Source organism: Eretmochelys imbricata, chromosome 8, assembly GCF_965152235.1.
Source record: "Eretmochelys imbricata isolate rEreImb1 chromosome 8, rEreImb1.hap1, whole genome shotgun sequence".
Taxonomy (NCBI): Eukaryota; Metazoa; Chordata; order Testudines; family Cheloniidae; genus Eretmochelys; species Eretmochelys imbricata.
Genome location: NC_135579.1, coordinates 83,691,065 through 83,707,392, shown reverse-complemented (window position 1 = coordinate 83,707,392; position 16,328 = coordinate 83,691,065). Strand labels below are relative to the sequence as shown.

General features: G+C 40.4%; 1 protein-coding gene across 7 annotated transcripts in view; it reads right to left on the bottom strand.

Annotated features, from left to right (window-relative positions):
* Positions 1–11,556, bottom strand: part of ZZZ3 (zinc finger ZZ-type containing 3) — a 108,395-nt gene extending 96,839 nt beyond the window's left edge. For 6 of the 7 annotated variants that reach the window (XM_077824349.1, XM_077824351.1, XM_077824354.1 and 3 more), the window contains exon 1: positions 10,994–11,048. The gene's annotated coding sequence lies outside the window, so the exon portion shown is untranslated. Of the gene's footprint in view, positions 1–10,993; positions 11,049–11,428 lie in introns of those variants that run through there. The other variant, XM_077824350.1, reaches the window with a different exon arrangement.
* Between the last annotated feature and the right edge of the window lie 4,772 nt (positions 11,557–16,328).

The window sequence follows — 16,328 nt, the reverse complement described above, 5'->3', positions numbered from 1 at the left end:
TGCAGGCTGCCTTCTGAGCATCTCCTCACAAATCCTGGCACAGCAGTGATGCCAGAGGCAGAGCCAAAGCACATTGCACTGTACAGATTCTGGGCAGCACAGGTGCACATAGGCAGATGGGGACAGACTTCCATAATTCAGACAGCCCCTGTGGGACATCTAAACTACCCAAGGGGCTACTCTGTCTGCTATAACAGCCTGGAATTCAGACTTAAAGCAACTATAGCCCTCACTCCCTCTGAGCTCTGTACTCAGCACCTGAGAGGCTCAAGGTTTTTAATTTGGCAATATCTCTTTAAAATTCATAACAAGGAAGTCAGCCATATTTGATCCAAGTTGTATTTTGTAAACCTGCAAAAAAACCTGATGTTTGCCCCCTTTTTACTTAGTTCTTACGAATGAATACATTTATTATTATTTTGTGAAGTAGAAATTTTGTGAAGACTTTTCTCTTTTGAATCCGTTAGTTGTACAGGACTACTTATGGAAGATGCTCATTTTTTTCTAGTCCGGACATTATTTGTTTCAGCAATTTTATGAGGTTGGCATAGCAACTACTACTGAAAACCTTTACATTATAAACTTGGGAATAACTCCTAAAGAAATTAAAAAGTCACTGTAACCTCTTCTGGATTAATTTGATTTTATTAGTCTATGACTGCTACAAAATATTCTATTGCGTAAGAACACGATGTTATTTTGGATGCACATCTAAAATTATAGTCAAACATTTATGGAGTAAAACTGTCAAGTAAAAAGCTTAGAGAGCCCAGTGTTGCTAATGTTTCTTTTCTGGTTCACTTACAACGGAGCCCAAGGCATAAAAAAAAGAAACAGCATCTGAGGAAGCCTTGTTTGCCCATTTTAAAGTGCAAGTCCTTTCCAAATATTGTAAGTGAAAAAGTTTAAAATTTCTATGCCAAGTTCAGGGTTTCCTCTTTCTTAATTCCTCTGAAGAGCTGGCATCATGGATTAAGGAAAGCGAGTATTAGCCTGACAGATTTCATTTACATGCCATTCCTCAGCTTTGAGCTTATACTTCAGTGTTGTAAGGCTCATGACTGGAGATCAGTGGTGGGCAACCTGCAGCCCACATGCAGCCTGTCAGGGTACTCCGCTGGCAGGTCACCAGACAGTTTGAATATATTTGCATGGCCACCCGCAGCTCCCAGTGGCACTGGTTTGCCGTTCCCAGACAATAGGAGCTGCGGGAAGCAGCGCAGGCTGCAGGGACGTGCTAGCCACCACTTCCCACAGCTCCCATTGGCCGGGAATGGTGAACAACAGCCACTGGGAGCTGCAGGCAGCCGTGCAAATGTAAACAAACTGTCTGGCAATCTGAAACCCAAAGAGTTAAGGTATGGAAACGGACTCAACCTTAATTCTGCCTTGTAGTGACACCATGCAGAAAAATGTGTGTGTGGGGGGGAAATCAAATGAGTCTTCATAAATCATTTTCGCCTAATCAGGGATCACAAACACTAAAATACATTAATCATAAATGTATGCTTATTGTTGAGTATTACTACAGGGCAGAGTTAAAGCTGTGGAAATATACAGTTAAGATATTTGGATATCTATCTAGCAAATCTTATGTCTGTTACAATTGGAGCTGTGATTTTCAACATGTGTAGGCACACCCACTCTAGCTTAAATATAACTAAATTTCCAAAATAGCACTGAAGACACATTGGAGTGAGCACAGGGTAGGAAAGCGAATACACACCCAGGGTCCCAGGAGCACTTGTACAGCCTGTGCTGAAGCCATGTCTCTGTACCTTCACTGCTCTTTTTAGCCACGCTAGCTAGACTGAAGCTAGCCTAGCATGGATATGTCTACCCAAGAGGCAATCACATCTCTGACTCCAGGGTAGACATACTATTAGATACTTATATAGCTCCTATCACGGTAGTATCTGAGCATATCACAATATTTAATGTAGTTATGTTTACAACACACCTGTGAAATAAGTAAGTATTATAATCCCCATTTGACAGATGGGAAACTGAAGCACTGAGAGATTAAGTGATTTATGTATGGACACACGGGAAGTCTGTAGCACATTAGAGAACTGAATCAGGGTCTTCCATGGCCCCAGTTAGTATCCTAGGCAGCAGAACATCCTTCCTTTCATACCATAACATGTTTGGATCTTTAAGTTTAACCTTGAACTTCTTGGACTTGTAATATTTGTTATTGGGATAATTACAATATCCCTGTAACTTTTTCTTTTTTAACCATAAATCTCTAATATGGACTCTCAGCCTTAATTTATTTTTTTAAATATTTTTAATATTTACATTTTAAAATAAATAAACAAAGAATAAATCTTGTAAACGTTGAGGTATATTTCTTAATTTGTTACTTAAGAATATGTTTGAGCTTATTTACCTCCCACATGCTTCTTGATGGAAAAATATTGGAGTTTTTCCACTAGTGGCTTGTTATTTTTATAGAAAATTCCTATTATAAAGAAAATGCAAAGTGCACAATGAATAGGAGCGTAAAGTACAGAAATCCTCTGCCCAAGAGCATGACAAAGATTCTTCCTCAGCTACTGAGGAGAGTCAATAAGCACCAGCTTATAATAAAAAAGATCTTCAACATTCAATAATATTAGAAAAACAGGAAGCAAACCACAGTGCTTTAGTTGTTTTGTTATAAACATTATTTAAGGCAGAGAAATTGAATCTATCAGACTTAATAGCAGAAAAGAAAATTAACAGCTGGTCATATCAGAGTAGAGTTCCTCTGTAAGCACACTAAAATATTTTATTAAAATAACTCCATTCATTACTTTGAAATAAATACTTGGAATTACACAGAAAAGAATTCTGCCCACAATCTCACAACACTATTTTGTACTTAAACGTATTTCCATTTTTCTCCCATTCCACAGGAAAAGGGGCGGGGGGAAGCAACACAAGATCCTTTTTTTCAAATGGGCTATCTGAACACACATTATATTATTGTGAGCCTAGATGAAAGGTGCCCCCAGCATATCAACATATTTCAACTGAGGCAAGACGAAGTCATAGTCTGCATTTGACTCCTCCGTGAGAAATGATTCTGGTTTTTTAACTGTTTCTTTGCTTTGCTCTATTTTACAAAACATAGTATGTTGAGTACAGTGCCCTTCTTTTTTCAAATGATATGAAAAATAGCCTTTTAGAGCAACTCCAAAGAGCAAAGGAACAAATGAAACTAGTAATGAATACTTTTGTTTTCAGGGGCCTCAGACCCTCATCCATACTGTTATCCAAAGCAAAACCACAGGTGGTTGGTTTGGTTTGGTTTGTTTTTTAAAGACCACCATACATGCTATCACCAAACTTCTCAAAATCTCTAAATCAATTTTTTTGCAAAACATAGTAATAATGAAATTAATTAATCCACCTGACCAGCCTCAGCTAGTAAAGTATGTTCGCACCAAGAGACATTACTGCATCCGTATCCTATGCTGTTCCTGACCATACAATAGTCACAACATAATTATCCCTAGATGTGCAAAGACTGCTGACTGTTTAATACAATAAACTCTTAACAGTACCATTGCAATGTTTCCAGGGGCAGGTAGATGTACCCTTTATATGGAGTTATATGGACAAAAGACACAGAAACTAAAATGAAAAAGTTCAGCACACATTTAAACATCTGACCACCACGCAACCAGTCAACTTTAAACTAGCTTTACTAAAACCAGAATGAGTCTCCCACTCAACAACATTTTTTAAATTAAGACCATCGTCAATTTAAAGCCTTTTAAACTGCTTTGGACTTTGTCCGATGTGTGTACCTTATGTGTTTGTAACAAACTCAGGCACGGATTTATTTTATATCCCCTGACTGAGAAAACAACTCTTAAATCCTGTGCACCTAAGAGTACCTTCGCTTTGGAGATCTGAATGCGTCTACCTTGGATTACACTTGTTTTATGTTTTTCTTTCTACTGAACATCTTTTTGAAAAACAGTCTTGACAGGTGGGCAACAAGTACTCTACAATCTACTTACTGCATCTGTGTCATACAATATAACCATTTTCACTATTGTTTTCGCACAGTATTTAGATTTAATAGCCACTGAAGAAATAAATCTATAGACTCAATAGTTGAGTTTGGTGTATCTAAAATGCAAAATTCAAGGATACCAATAATTTATGCCACTCCTGTATTCCTGTTGCATATTCTGACATTTAAGAGTTCCAACAGCTTTCTTTTTAAATTAAGCAGAATTCTGGAAGACCATTAACAGAAGTTTGCAATCACTGCAGAATCTTTGTCCAGTAGCACCTCAAGGATCGGAGTCATCAAAAGTTAGTATCTCAAATAGCAACATATTTACCTAATTATGACAAAAAGTTTAGAACAAAAGCTAAGTGCCTCTCAGTCTTCCACCACAACCTCCAAATAGATTAACGTGTGGCAGCGATGGGCTTCAGGGGGATCAGTCCTACACATGCTTCATCCTCAAGACTAAACAATTTGGCCCCTGCCTACATCATTTTCTGATTTCTTACTCCATCTCCCTCACTCCTTTCACATCACTAATGAAGTTTTTCTTGTTACCCTCTCTTTTCCTATTCATCTTCATACCTCCTTCAATGTATGGAATGAAATGTGCATCTTAATGTGCCAGTCACCTGCTCTTTATTCATTCAAATCCTCCCTGAAAATCTGCTTCTTCCAGAAGGTTAACAAATATTGAATCCATGTCAACAAATTCTGTCAATATACCACTTAGAACGAAACCATTTCCCCCACCTAAAATTAGCACTACTCTATTGGTCTCCTAGTCCATTCTTGCATTGCATATAATTATTGTGTTATATGCCAACAGCATGCTGCACACTGCTCCGAAGACTGCAATCTCCCTGAGGCAAAGACATTGTTTTATATTTTGTATGGTACTGAGCAAAGTGACTGCACTCAACAACAATATCATGCATCAGACCAACCTGGAACATACAGCAGAATAATCAATGAATGACTGCCCAATAAATAATGGCAGGAGCCCAAAAAATTCAAGTATTTGGATACAGATGCACTAGAACCAACAGACTTTTTTTAGAGGGCTGGCTTGTGAGGTATCATTTGACTTAAGAATTTCTGGAGTTGGTCTTACATTCATCAAGCCCTACTATACATTAAAGAAAAACCAACTCTGACTAATGTATGAGATAAAAATAACAGATACTTCACCATTCTCCCAGGATAGCATTTTCTATGTTAAATAAAGAAGTGAATGATCAAACAATGCATTTAAACAGGAAAGTTAATCTGTGGGTGATTTTGTGTTTATGTTACTGCTGCTCCTGTGTTTCTAATTAAGACTGGATGGTGCTGTGGGGGCTGCAAAATAATAATGAACTTCTGAATCCAGGGAGTCCGGAGTCCTTTCAATTTCACATCCACAAGTAGGAATGAATGATCCCACTATTGTGGCCTGAGTAGAGCCACAAGAAGCAATGAGCCTGAAACCTTTTCTTTTACTCCTCAAAGTAAAAAACTAGTGTTTTCAGAAAACCAAAACAGTAAACCATGAGCATACTGAAAAATATAAAACCATTAAAAAAAAAAAACACTTGCCAAATTATAGGAGATATATTTTCTGCTACTCCTCTGGTAAGGCAAGAAGACCAGATAAAAAGGGGGAAAGTTGCAGATCAAAGAGGGATGAACAATGAGAGCTTCTCATTGGTTTCTTTCCTGCCTGAAATCTAGAGAGAGAGGAGCTATCCACAGATCTGCGCTGGTGCAAAACAGAGTTCAGAAAATAAATTAATTTAAATTATGTCAATTTAGACAGCATGCTGACGGCTGTCAACATGATCAAATACCAAAATTCCGGTCAGTTAAACTGACCGCTGTTTTAACTCTGGCTTTTTATGTACAATGAAAAACTGCAAACATAAATAAACTAAAACAAAACCAAAAACAAACAGCCATGAGTACTGCAAATTAAAGTAAAATTCTGCAGGCAACTGATTTTCAGTATTGGTAAAAATAATGAGTCCTACAAATGCAGAGTAAAAATAAGTACAGATTCATTCTGGAATATACATGCCAAATGTAGGCATCTGAAAAACAACTCCTTCCTCCCCCCCCCCCCCCCCCAGCTGCTTCTCATTTAGTCTGAATTTTAATTTTCCTGATGTATTCATAAATACTGAAGACTGACTCGTTAGTTTTGATGAGAATATATATTTTTATTACAAAAAAGTATTGCCACTCACTTCAAGTTAATATTTTGATTCTGTCTTAATACATCAAAATTGGATCATCTCTTTATCATTCAAAATATTTTCTTAATATTGTTCTACTACAGAGATTCTAGTGGACCAGACATGGTCTGTAAAATATTTGCTAATGAATGAGGGAGAACCCACTTGTCACATGATACAAACCTGTCATTTTACCTTATTAAGGACAACTAAAAGGACAAACACCTTTCTCAATATTATTTTCCAGTATAAGCAATAATTATAGCTGCCACAGGAATATTATAAAATATTGAAAATAGGAAGGAAGGTGGCTTGTGACACAGAGAACAGGAGAAGGCAATATCCGTATTAAAGTATGGTACAAAATATGAAAGTTGGACAACTCCTGACAAAATTGGAACATTCTTAAAATGAACAACTGAAAAGATGAATTCTTCTACATCATTCAAATTCTGTTTTAATATAAGGGGAAAGGCTTCCTTCACTATTTTTTAGAAATCAGGTTCCCATCAGTTTTAAGATCAAATTCATGTTTTTATTGAGGCAATAAAGTTTTAATTTAAGAAATATCTATAATTCCTTTCAGTTATAGCCCACGATTTGGTTGAAGATATAAAAAGAAACTTCATATCAACGGAAAGGAAACAAATACAAAAGCACTAAAGGATTTATGTTCTCAGCATTTGAATCAATGTAAAAATCAAGTAATCTTCCATTTTTTTTCTTTACTGATTAATGACTAATTTGCCACCAGTTACAAACAACAAAATGACGACACAGCGTTAAGCCAAAGCAAGCAAGAATATAAAATAGGATAACTACTGTCACTGGTCAAATGCAAACAATCGTAACAGACTAATTATGATTAGACAGTCATAGACTGAAGCATACTTTTGTCAACAGGCCATGTTTTGCCCTCACCTTTACTTTGATTACAGATGCCAAAATATGCAACATAAGTTATGTTCTGCTGTACTTCAAACCTCTTCTCAATCTAGGAGCACATACAAACATGACAGGCTGTCCTTCACTCTCCATTAAAATCTTGGAGGTACCCTTAAAAAACATGTTTGACTTCAGTACCAGAACAGCTTAAACAGGGTTGCACAAAACACAGACAAGAGTGATTCTGGAGAAAAATGGTGTAGAAGCAAGAATTATTGAGTTCTTAACTGTACTGATTTGTTTAAAATCATCATTTTAGTCTAGAAAGTATATTATACAGTAGAAAGAAAACCTGTTACTTCAAGTTTAATCCTACTTCTAATACAGATATTTCAAAATTAATTTTAAAAAAGTTTTTCAAATAGAACACAAATGTTTTTATGCAAATAAAAACATAGCAGTGCAAAAGACTTAGCATACCTGGGCTACAAGGGCCTGGATGTTACAGAAGGCTAGGGATATATTTTATAGTGAATCTGATCTTAACAGTTCTCTTTTATGAAGTCTGCTCTACTGTGAAAGCAACATTTGAAAAGAGAAGCCATGTCTATAGTGTTTTTAAGGCTATAGTTATATAAAACTACCTGTAAAACTTGATTTATAAGCAAGCTGTCATAAGCACAATGCAAGATTTGTGCTAAAGCAAATGCTGCCAACTTGAAAAAAAACTACTCATCCCAGATGAGTGAGCTTTCCCTACCAAATGAGGGGAGCTACCGCATTAATTTCTACAGAATAGAAGTCTTTAAAACAAATTATAGCCCTTATAATTGTAAAGATAACCTGCCAAATTTGAACAAAAAGTAAACCAATTAAATGCCACAAAAATGGAGGCTGTGGAAGAAGCAGAGACCTCAACCCAGCCAACTGAGTACTGTGCAGAGTACAGAAGGGAAAGATGCCCTCTCCCATCTACTCGACAGAATGCTGGTGTAACAGAGCCTTTCCATCCTTGCAGATGCCAGACAGCTCTAGGGAATGGGTAGAATAATGAAGAATCCCACAACACAGCAGCCAGAAGATTCTGGGAGAGGAATAAGAGAGAAAGCTCCTTCATCCTTCCAGGAAAAAACAGGATGGTGAAGCTTCAAATTTATTAGACTCTTTCCAGCTAGAAGCTCATACAAAACAGAACCCCTGAGCAGAGTAGGTTGGAATCCTGGCAGAAATCAAAGCACCTTCCCATTGTTCATCAGGTAGGGTGGCAGAAAAAGTGGAATGGAATCTCATTAGAGACTCGTCCCTGGGCCTCGCTGACGAAGACCCAACTCTTCTTTATTACTTAACTCTGCAGTACATTTGGTGTTCTAGGTAAGTGTCTGGTAAATTTTTCAGATTCTGCAAATGTTAAATATATTCACAGAGAAAATATGATTATGCTTAATTTTTTCCTTAATAATTATGCTATTTGAAATAGTTAATTACTTAAAGGAATAAACATTTTATAATTACAGAGACAAAGGAATAATCACTTTAGTTTTTAATCACACCGAGAACTCAGAATGGTGAAAATTACAGTATTGTATTAAATTACTACCACATCAACTTAAAATAGCAATATACCTGGAGGATCATATTAAAAAAGATATTCCTATTTAAGGTCCAGTCTGCTACTACTTATCCACACATAGCTGCACCATTCAATAGAATGAAAATAAATAATTTATTGTGCAAGGCTGCAAGTTTGGGCCCAATCTTGGGCTCTAAGACATTTCCTCTTAAAACTACTTATTTTATACAGTCTTGAGAGCAACAAAATGAATGAAAAGCTTTCAACTGGAGTTCGATCAGACTCTAAGTAACTTGCTCAAAGTCATACTGACAGGGTAGAATCCTGACTTCACTGACATCAGCTAGAGTTTTGCCATTTACTTCAATAGGGTCCAGATTTCACCGGACATCTGCAGCAGAGCCAAGAAGACCCCAATATCCAGGTTCTCTATCCTGTGCCTTGAGAAAATATTGAACATCTTAGCATGTACTCTTCTACTTTATAAAATCTGCAAACTCCTCTCTATTTTTTCACTCCTAGAGCTATATCATCAATTTTTTGAATAGTTACTGCTTCTATTAACCTTAAACAAAGTACCTTAAAAATGTCCAGATATTTTTATGTAAAACAGAATACCAATTTTACTGTATTCAACTTAAACATATATTAACTTTCAAGAAAAACTTTTTAATCATAAGCTACAAATCTACAAACTAATTTTTGGGCATCAATTCTTGTATAACAAGTCTTAAAACACATCACAAGCAAAAACTTCAAAAAGTGAATCATAGTTAATAAGATTAATCTAACATTACAACTAGAAAAACACAAACAAAAAGCGTGTCCTCAAAGGTTTGCCAACTTAGTATTTAATTGGAGCTAGATCATACGCCAGAGTTCCACCTCTGGAAATCTGAGTCCATTTACTTGGACTAAGTTACCAGGTACACTGAACCTGGTAATAGCAACACAGATCTTAGCAAATGGGTAGTCCCATCATAAAATTAATATACCACATTTCTCAATAACTGATAATATGCTCCAGAAGTCCAGACTTAAAGAATTGAGGGTCACATGTGTAGAATGTGTAGAAATTTCAGAGCTATGTAGCAGTCTAGAACTGTAACAACAAGGGATGTTGCAATTTTAGCATAGGAAAACTGTCAGGGCACCTTGAGTAGCCAGAAGTGAAATGTAACAGGGATGCTACCAGGCAGCAGTAGGACCATATGCAAAACCCTGTGAGGGACCAAGGTTAGAAAAGCAGGGAGTACTGCAAAGGTGGAATGCTTTGGTACTACAGTATATTATTATTTTCTTTAATTTCCAATAGTGCCACAGTGTGCAAGGAACTGTTCAAATATAAGAGAAAGTGTGTTTCGGGTGCTGCATCACACTGCAGTACAGTCTTAGGAGGTCATGTCTGGAGTACCTGTCATAACTATCCATTCTATTTAGACTTTTCTACCTCACCCATCACAACCATGATATTCATCACATCCGATGAAGTGAGCTGTAGCTCACGAAAGCTCATGCTCAAATAAATTGGTTAGTCTCCAAGGTGCCACAAGTACTCCTTTTCTTTTTGCGAATACAGACTAACACGGCTGTTACTCTGAAGCCAACCATGATATTGGCATGCCTGTAAAACAGAAGTGGTGAGGGTGCTACAGGGCACTCTCAGAGGCATCACAGCAGAAACATGCAAGGAGCAAGGTATAGAATAGCAGGAATAAAGGACTAAGTGGGGTCATCACCAGAAAGGACAGATAAAGCAGTGCTGGGAGCCAGGTCTACTCAGGGAAACAGCATTATTATTTGTTCTGATTTCCAGTAGTGACCACAGTGTGCTAGGCACTTTGTAGCTATAAGAGATGTGTTTGGGGTGCTTAAGCGTGCTGCCCAGAGGGCGGCCCAAAGCGCTACAGGATAGGGCATGGTCAGAGTGCAGGAAGTCTGGTTTGCCTGAGGACAATGGGAGGTGCTGGGAAGAGGCAGGGCTGCATGGAAAAATATGAGGGCGCTATGGGGCAGGCAGACAGCAGGGGACGCTTTGGGGCAGACAGCAGGGGCCGATAACAGGCGGGGCACTTGAGGGCAGACAGCAGGGGGCGCTGCAGGGGGGAACAGAAACTGCCGGAGAGCCACAGGGGGTCAGCAAAAGAGATCGGGTCGGCGCCTCCTGTGGAGCAGCAACGGTTACCGCACGGGCCCAGCGTGCGCTGGTCCGAGTCCCTGGGGTGCTCAACCCCGCCCGCCGTGTGCCCCGAGGCAAGGAGGGTGCGAGGAGGCTGGTCCCACGGTCCCCGCCCCCCAGACCCCAGTTACCATTACCCAGCAAGCCCAGCGCCGCGCCGCCATCCTGCTGCCGGCCAGCTCCCACGGGAACCACACAACCTCGCGAGAACTCACTCCCTTTCCCTCCTCCTTGTCTCATACTGTCCCCTCCCCCACAGCTGCGCTGGGAATCAACATGGCGCTGGCGCCGCGCACGTGTCCCGGTCCCGCAGCAAACGCCTCGCTCTGGCACCCGGCGCGCGCACACGCACATGTACACGCAAGCGACGGGAGGGGGAGGCGGAGCCGAAGCGCACGCGCAAGAGTTGCCCTGCTGCTCCGGACCCAAGCTGCCGAGATTCGAACGGGGCGCGCGAGCCTCCTCCCCCACGCGCTGGTCACGTGGGAATTTGCCCCTCCGTCTGCCCCCCCTCGCGGGCGCCGAATTCGGCATCATCCGGGTCCCCCCTTTCCCTTGTGTCGAGGCCTCACCTGGCTCCCGCTATCTCGCGCGCACGGAGCCCGCCGGCAGAGGAGCCGCTTCCCCTGCTCGTTCTCTCCGTGCCGCGCACCAGGCAGCGGCGGGGGCAGCGGCGGCTCCACACAGCGCCTGCTCCCCCCCTCAGCGCGGCGGCTCCTTCCGCTTCCTTCCCCTCCCCCCGCTGCAGCGGGGACCCGCTCCCTGCAGCTCCGCCTGCTGGTAGCTGGGGGAGGCGGCCAGCCGCCGCCCACGGTCGCGGGGTGAGGATCGGCGCTGCCGCACGGAGCCGGACGCGCCGCCGGGTGACTGTTCTCCCCGAGTGGTGCGAGGGGGACGGTCTCTGGCTGGGCGCGAGCCGGCCCTGCCCACGCGGACGCGACGGGCGCCGGGCCAGAGGGCGTGTGAGTCAAGCGCCGGGCTGGGGCCTGACTTGGGCCCTGCGAGGTGCGGATGGTGGAAGCGCGAGGTGCGAGGGATGGGGCAGAGCGGGTGCGTTCCCTGCCCCCACCGAAAACCCGCCTCTCTCCAGAGCATGCAGACAATGGAGTGGCAAGGCCTAGCCCTAGAAAGCGGTTCCATCTGTTCCCCAGGCAGGCAACTCTGGCTTCTGGGCTTTTAGACGGTTGCCCGTGCCCCTTTGGCTTAAGCACATGAGCAACTTTCGGGGTCTTGCAAGTTTGTGTCCATTAGGAAGAGAAATGGATGAGGTGAGTCAGGTGTATTTTCTGGCACAATCCTGTTGATTTACAAAGGATGTGCAGAGAGTTCTGTTTCCCTGGATGTTGTAGTAATGAGTAAGGCAGTTTCCTTGCTGAGCCAATCCCCAAGCCAGTCAGTTCTCTGCTCTAGGAATTTTGTGTCTCTGCTCCTTCACGGGATCATGCTCATGTCACATGTTTCTGTCGCTGTCTGCTGGCTATCTTTACACGCACTTAGCTTGTGCTCCCCTAGCTTCTGCATTTGCAATCAGGTAACACATCATCCCACAGAGGTTAGCTTCTGCTCAAGCATTGCCATATGGCCCATTGCTTTGGGCAGTGGCAGCTTTTATTTCCAACTATGTCATGATAAAAAAGCTTAAGTGCTCCTTCTATGGAGCCTGGAAGACGGGTCCTTTGCTTTAACCAGCTTTGTGATTGTAGATGAAAGACTCACTTGATGGCAGCCATTAAACATGTTCCCAGCATAACAATATCGTCTTTATTTGTGGCCTTTTCTAGGACAAGAGGGTTAACTTTATCGCTGCCTACCAGGAACAGAGTTTACGCAGCCTGACCTGTCACAGGCACCGGCCCCTTCCTTCATGTTTTATCCAAACTGATATTGCCTACCTTTTTTCCAAGACCTTTTCAATCAGCTATCTGACTATAGCTGTTCTTTTTTCACTCCAGGATGCTGTCTCTCTTTAGGCAGATCTGATATATCTTTTATTGATCTCTTCCTCCTCCATAGTTGCAATTAATTACTTTTCACATATTTAGGGATTTATAAAGGGTTAGCAGAACCTTAAATTTAGCCTGTAAAGAATACAGATAAGTGTAGTATGTTACTAATATCAGCCCACCTTTCTGTGAAAGCTGTCCTCTGCACTACCAGAAGCTTCTGCTTAGCCTTCATGGTTAATCCCAGGTTGATTATAGTGCAGAAATCCAACCTAGTAATTAACAAGTGTGTGGATGATTATGCAGTAGGAACTCCGTAGTTAAGGATGCTACAGGATTTCCACTCAAATTTTCAAACATCTAAAATCCAGATAAATAATTATAGCAGCTTGAAAATTAATATGTCAGAGTTTATGGTGCAAATTAGAGATCAGGTACGCACGGGGTTCCTGTGATACATACTGCCCAAACCACCTCTCCAAACAAAATACCTGTTTTTAAAATGGTAAGAGTCTTATGTTTTTGTACAGAGGTCAAGTAAAAAGGAGGGGTTTAAAGGAGAGTAAATCTGTCTCATTGGGCAGGTAAGAGGGCCAGAGCTGATAGCTGCTGGGCTCTAAAAAGAGTAATTCGTATCCCCACACCACTTGCTGCTGCCAGCTGGTTAAGTCCCTGCCTCCCTGCACTGCTTTCAGCAGCTCCCATTGGCCTGGAGCAGCGAACTATGGCCACTGGGAGCCGCGATCGGCTGAACCTGCGGACGCGGCAGGTAAACAAAGTGGCCCGGCCTGCCAGTGGCTTTCCCTGCATAAGCACAGAACAAGTTTGGGAACCGTTGATCTAAATAACTCTGGTTCTTCCTAAGAAGACTCCTTTTCCTAAGAGAAACTCTTAGCCAGCAAGAGCTAACTGCCAATCCCCAACTATTATTCCCAACAGCTATGAACCTTTCCTTTTCCAACTTTTTATGGAGGTCATGCCAAATTTTCTGTTCAGAGTTCCTCCCCAACTACAGATTTAATATTGATGCTAATTAGATGTACTCTGAAGACAAACAATCCTTCTGAACAGCACTTACAGTATCTCCATTAACTTGAGGTCGCAGTATTTATGGAGCCAATATCCCTTCGTACTAAATTCACTTCAGTGGGAGGTCTGAGTTTGGGATCAGCAATCTCCAGTTTCCCTCACTGGGGTTTGTTGAGCAGAAGACAGATCTTCAGCCCTTTCTCTGGTTAAAGCAAAACCTCAACAATCTTCCCATTTCCTGCCAACTCTCATATTTAGACCCAACGGTATCCAGGAAGCAACTAGAAAGTTGCCATGAGAATTCAGCTTTCACTTTCTAGAATGCTTTGGTGCTTTAGAGTCCTGCCCTTTCACAATAATTAGTAACAAAATGTTATGCAATGTATTGGCAGGGCAACAGCTCAATTTAGTAACTCAGTGGCTTACTTTCAAAATTAGTGCCAAAATGTAAAATCAAATGCCAAAAAGTTGATTTTTCAAAATACCACACCACAGCCAACTTTAGGAAATATCTGACTACTTAATATTGAAATTTAAGCAGTTAATTTTTTGGAGGGAAAAAATCCCTCTTGGAAGAATATTTGCTTTTGTATGTATTTTACAATGTAATGAAACAATTATGTAACAGGTTGACATTATTGGGAAGAAAAACAGTTCATTGAAGAGTTTACAGGAAAGAATGACTTCAGGCTAAAGAAGAGAGAGTTTACTTGAGATAAGAGAGAAACATGTCCTTATTGTAACAGCAATTAAACAATGGAACACCCTCGCACATGAGGTCACTGAGGGTCTATAAATGATGTTTAGACTCAGTAACCTTTATGGTAAATACAATCCTTTACAGACATAACTTTTTTTATTGTATGGGAAGGTGTAAAGATTTTGTAAAAGCTGTTAGACTTAAATAAGTGCCAGAACGGTGTGCTTTAGAAAAGCTGAAACCACAGAAAACAGACACTGAGAAAAGAAAATGACTAATAGAAAACTACATTTCCTTTTGACTGAACACACCAAAAATCACAGGGAAGCCCATTCAAAAATTAAAGCTGAAAGGGAACGTATTTTTGTTTAACAAATGCCTGTGCTATTAAGAGCCAAATTCTCACCTCCCATCTTATCTTAGTTTCATGTCCTCTGCTTTGCTTCCTAGCCATGCTTGCTGTTGCCCCTGGACTGCATGAACATTTTCCTTACTTGTGCTTCCAGGAGCTACTATGACTGCCAGCTATCCCTGAAATCTTCCTTGTGTGCCATGAATGGGAGGAGTGAGTCTAATAAAGGATATTTCCTCATCTGTAGTTCTCTATCCAGATGTTTTGTTTTATAGGGGTAACTTTTTAATTTAAAAATAAATTATATAAATGCATTTAGTGGATCTTTTGCTTAACATAAATCTTTAATGTGGGTCTCTATTACAAAGTGCTTTTATGCAAAAATAAGTTGCTATACTAAAATATATGCAGTAAGTCATCACTTTCATTCCATATATACTCCTGCAAGTTTAATGTATGTTAGCAATCTAAAAGATAGTAATAAAAATGTTTTGCTCCTTTCTAAGACTAAGAGAAAGGACTGAATATATTTTTTTCACAAACATTTAGAATGTCTGTTATAATTCAGCACAGAACAGCTTTGCTCCATTTCATAAATACATGAGGTCCCAAGTCTGAAATTCTTACTCATGAGACTATTCCCATTTAAATCAATTGCACAAATGGCAAGAGTAAAGGTTTCAGAATCAGGTGACTAGAGAATAATGTCTGGAATGCAGTGAATTACAAGGAAATGATTTCATTTAGATCTTTTGGTGACTCAAACCACAAAAGCAGTATTCAAAGCTGAAGACAGTCAGATATTCTGTTTAGCTCACCATAGTATACATATTGTCATTTAAGATTACAATATAGCTGGAGCTTGGATTGTACATTACAAAACTAAAATATCAGTGTAACAGTTTAAAATATTTGAAACTAGTGTATTGTTATTGTTATTTTACTTTCAGCTATTTTGAGTTTCACTCTCCTCATTCTTGAACTTTGGTTTAAACTTCCAAAAAAGTAACACACCCATTGGGGTCTGGAAAATTTCAGAGTGATGGGTGACAGTTGAGGAAGGTTCTGAGTAAGATTGGAATGGAAACCTTTATGTAATTTTAATTGTAGCAGTTGATACCATTTACATCATAATCAGTTAAGTTATTTGTAGGCCTTGGCACTAGAAGAAATCTATGAGGTGGAAAGTTAAACAAAGCTTTTGCTGAGAGGGACATTGCCAACTTAATCTAGATTTTTTTTTTTTTTTCCAAAAATTTGTTAAGTCATATCAGCCTCCTGAGTCAACCTGCCGGCTTTTGTGGCTTGCAATCATACTTTACTATTTTTAACAATGGTTTTCCTCTTCCTGGTGCTGAGTAGGACACAGGGGAAACTGAATAAAGCCCCAGTCCTTTACCATAAAGTGGTATGTGGGCACATGGATTCAACTACTCAGATCTAGTGCA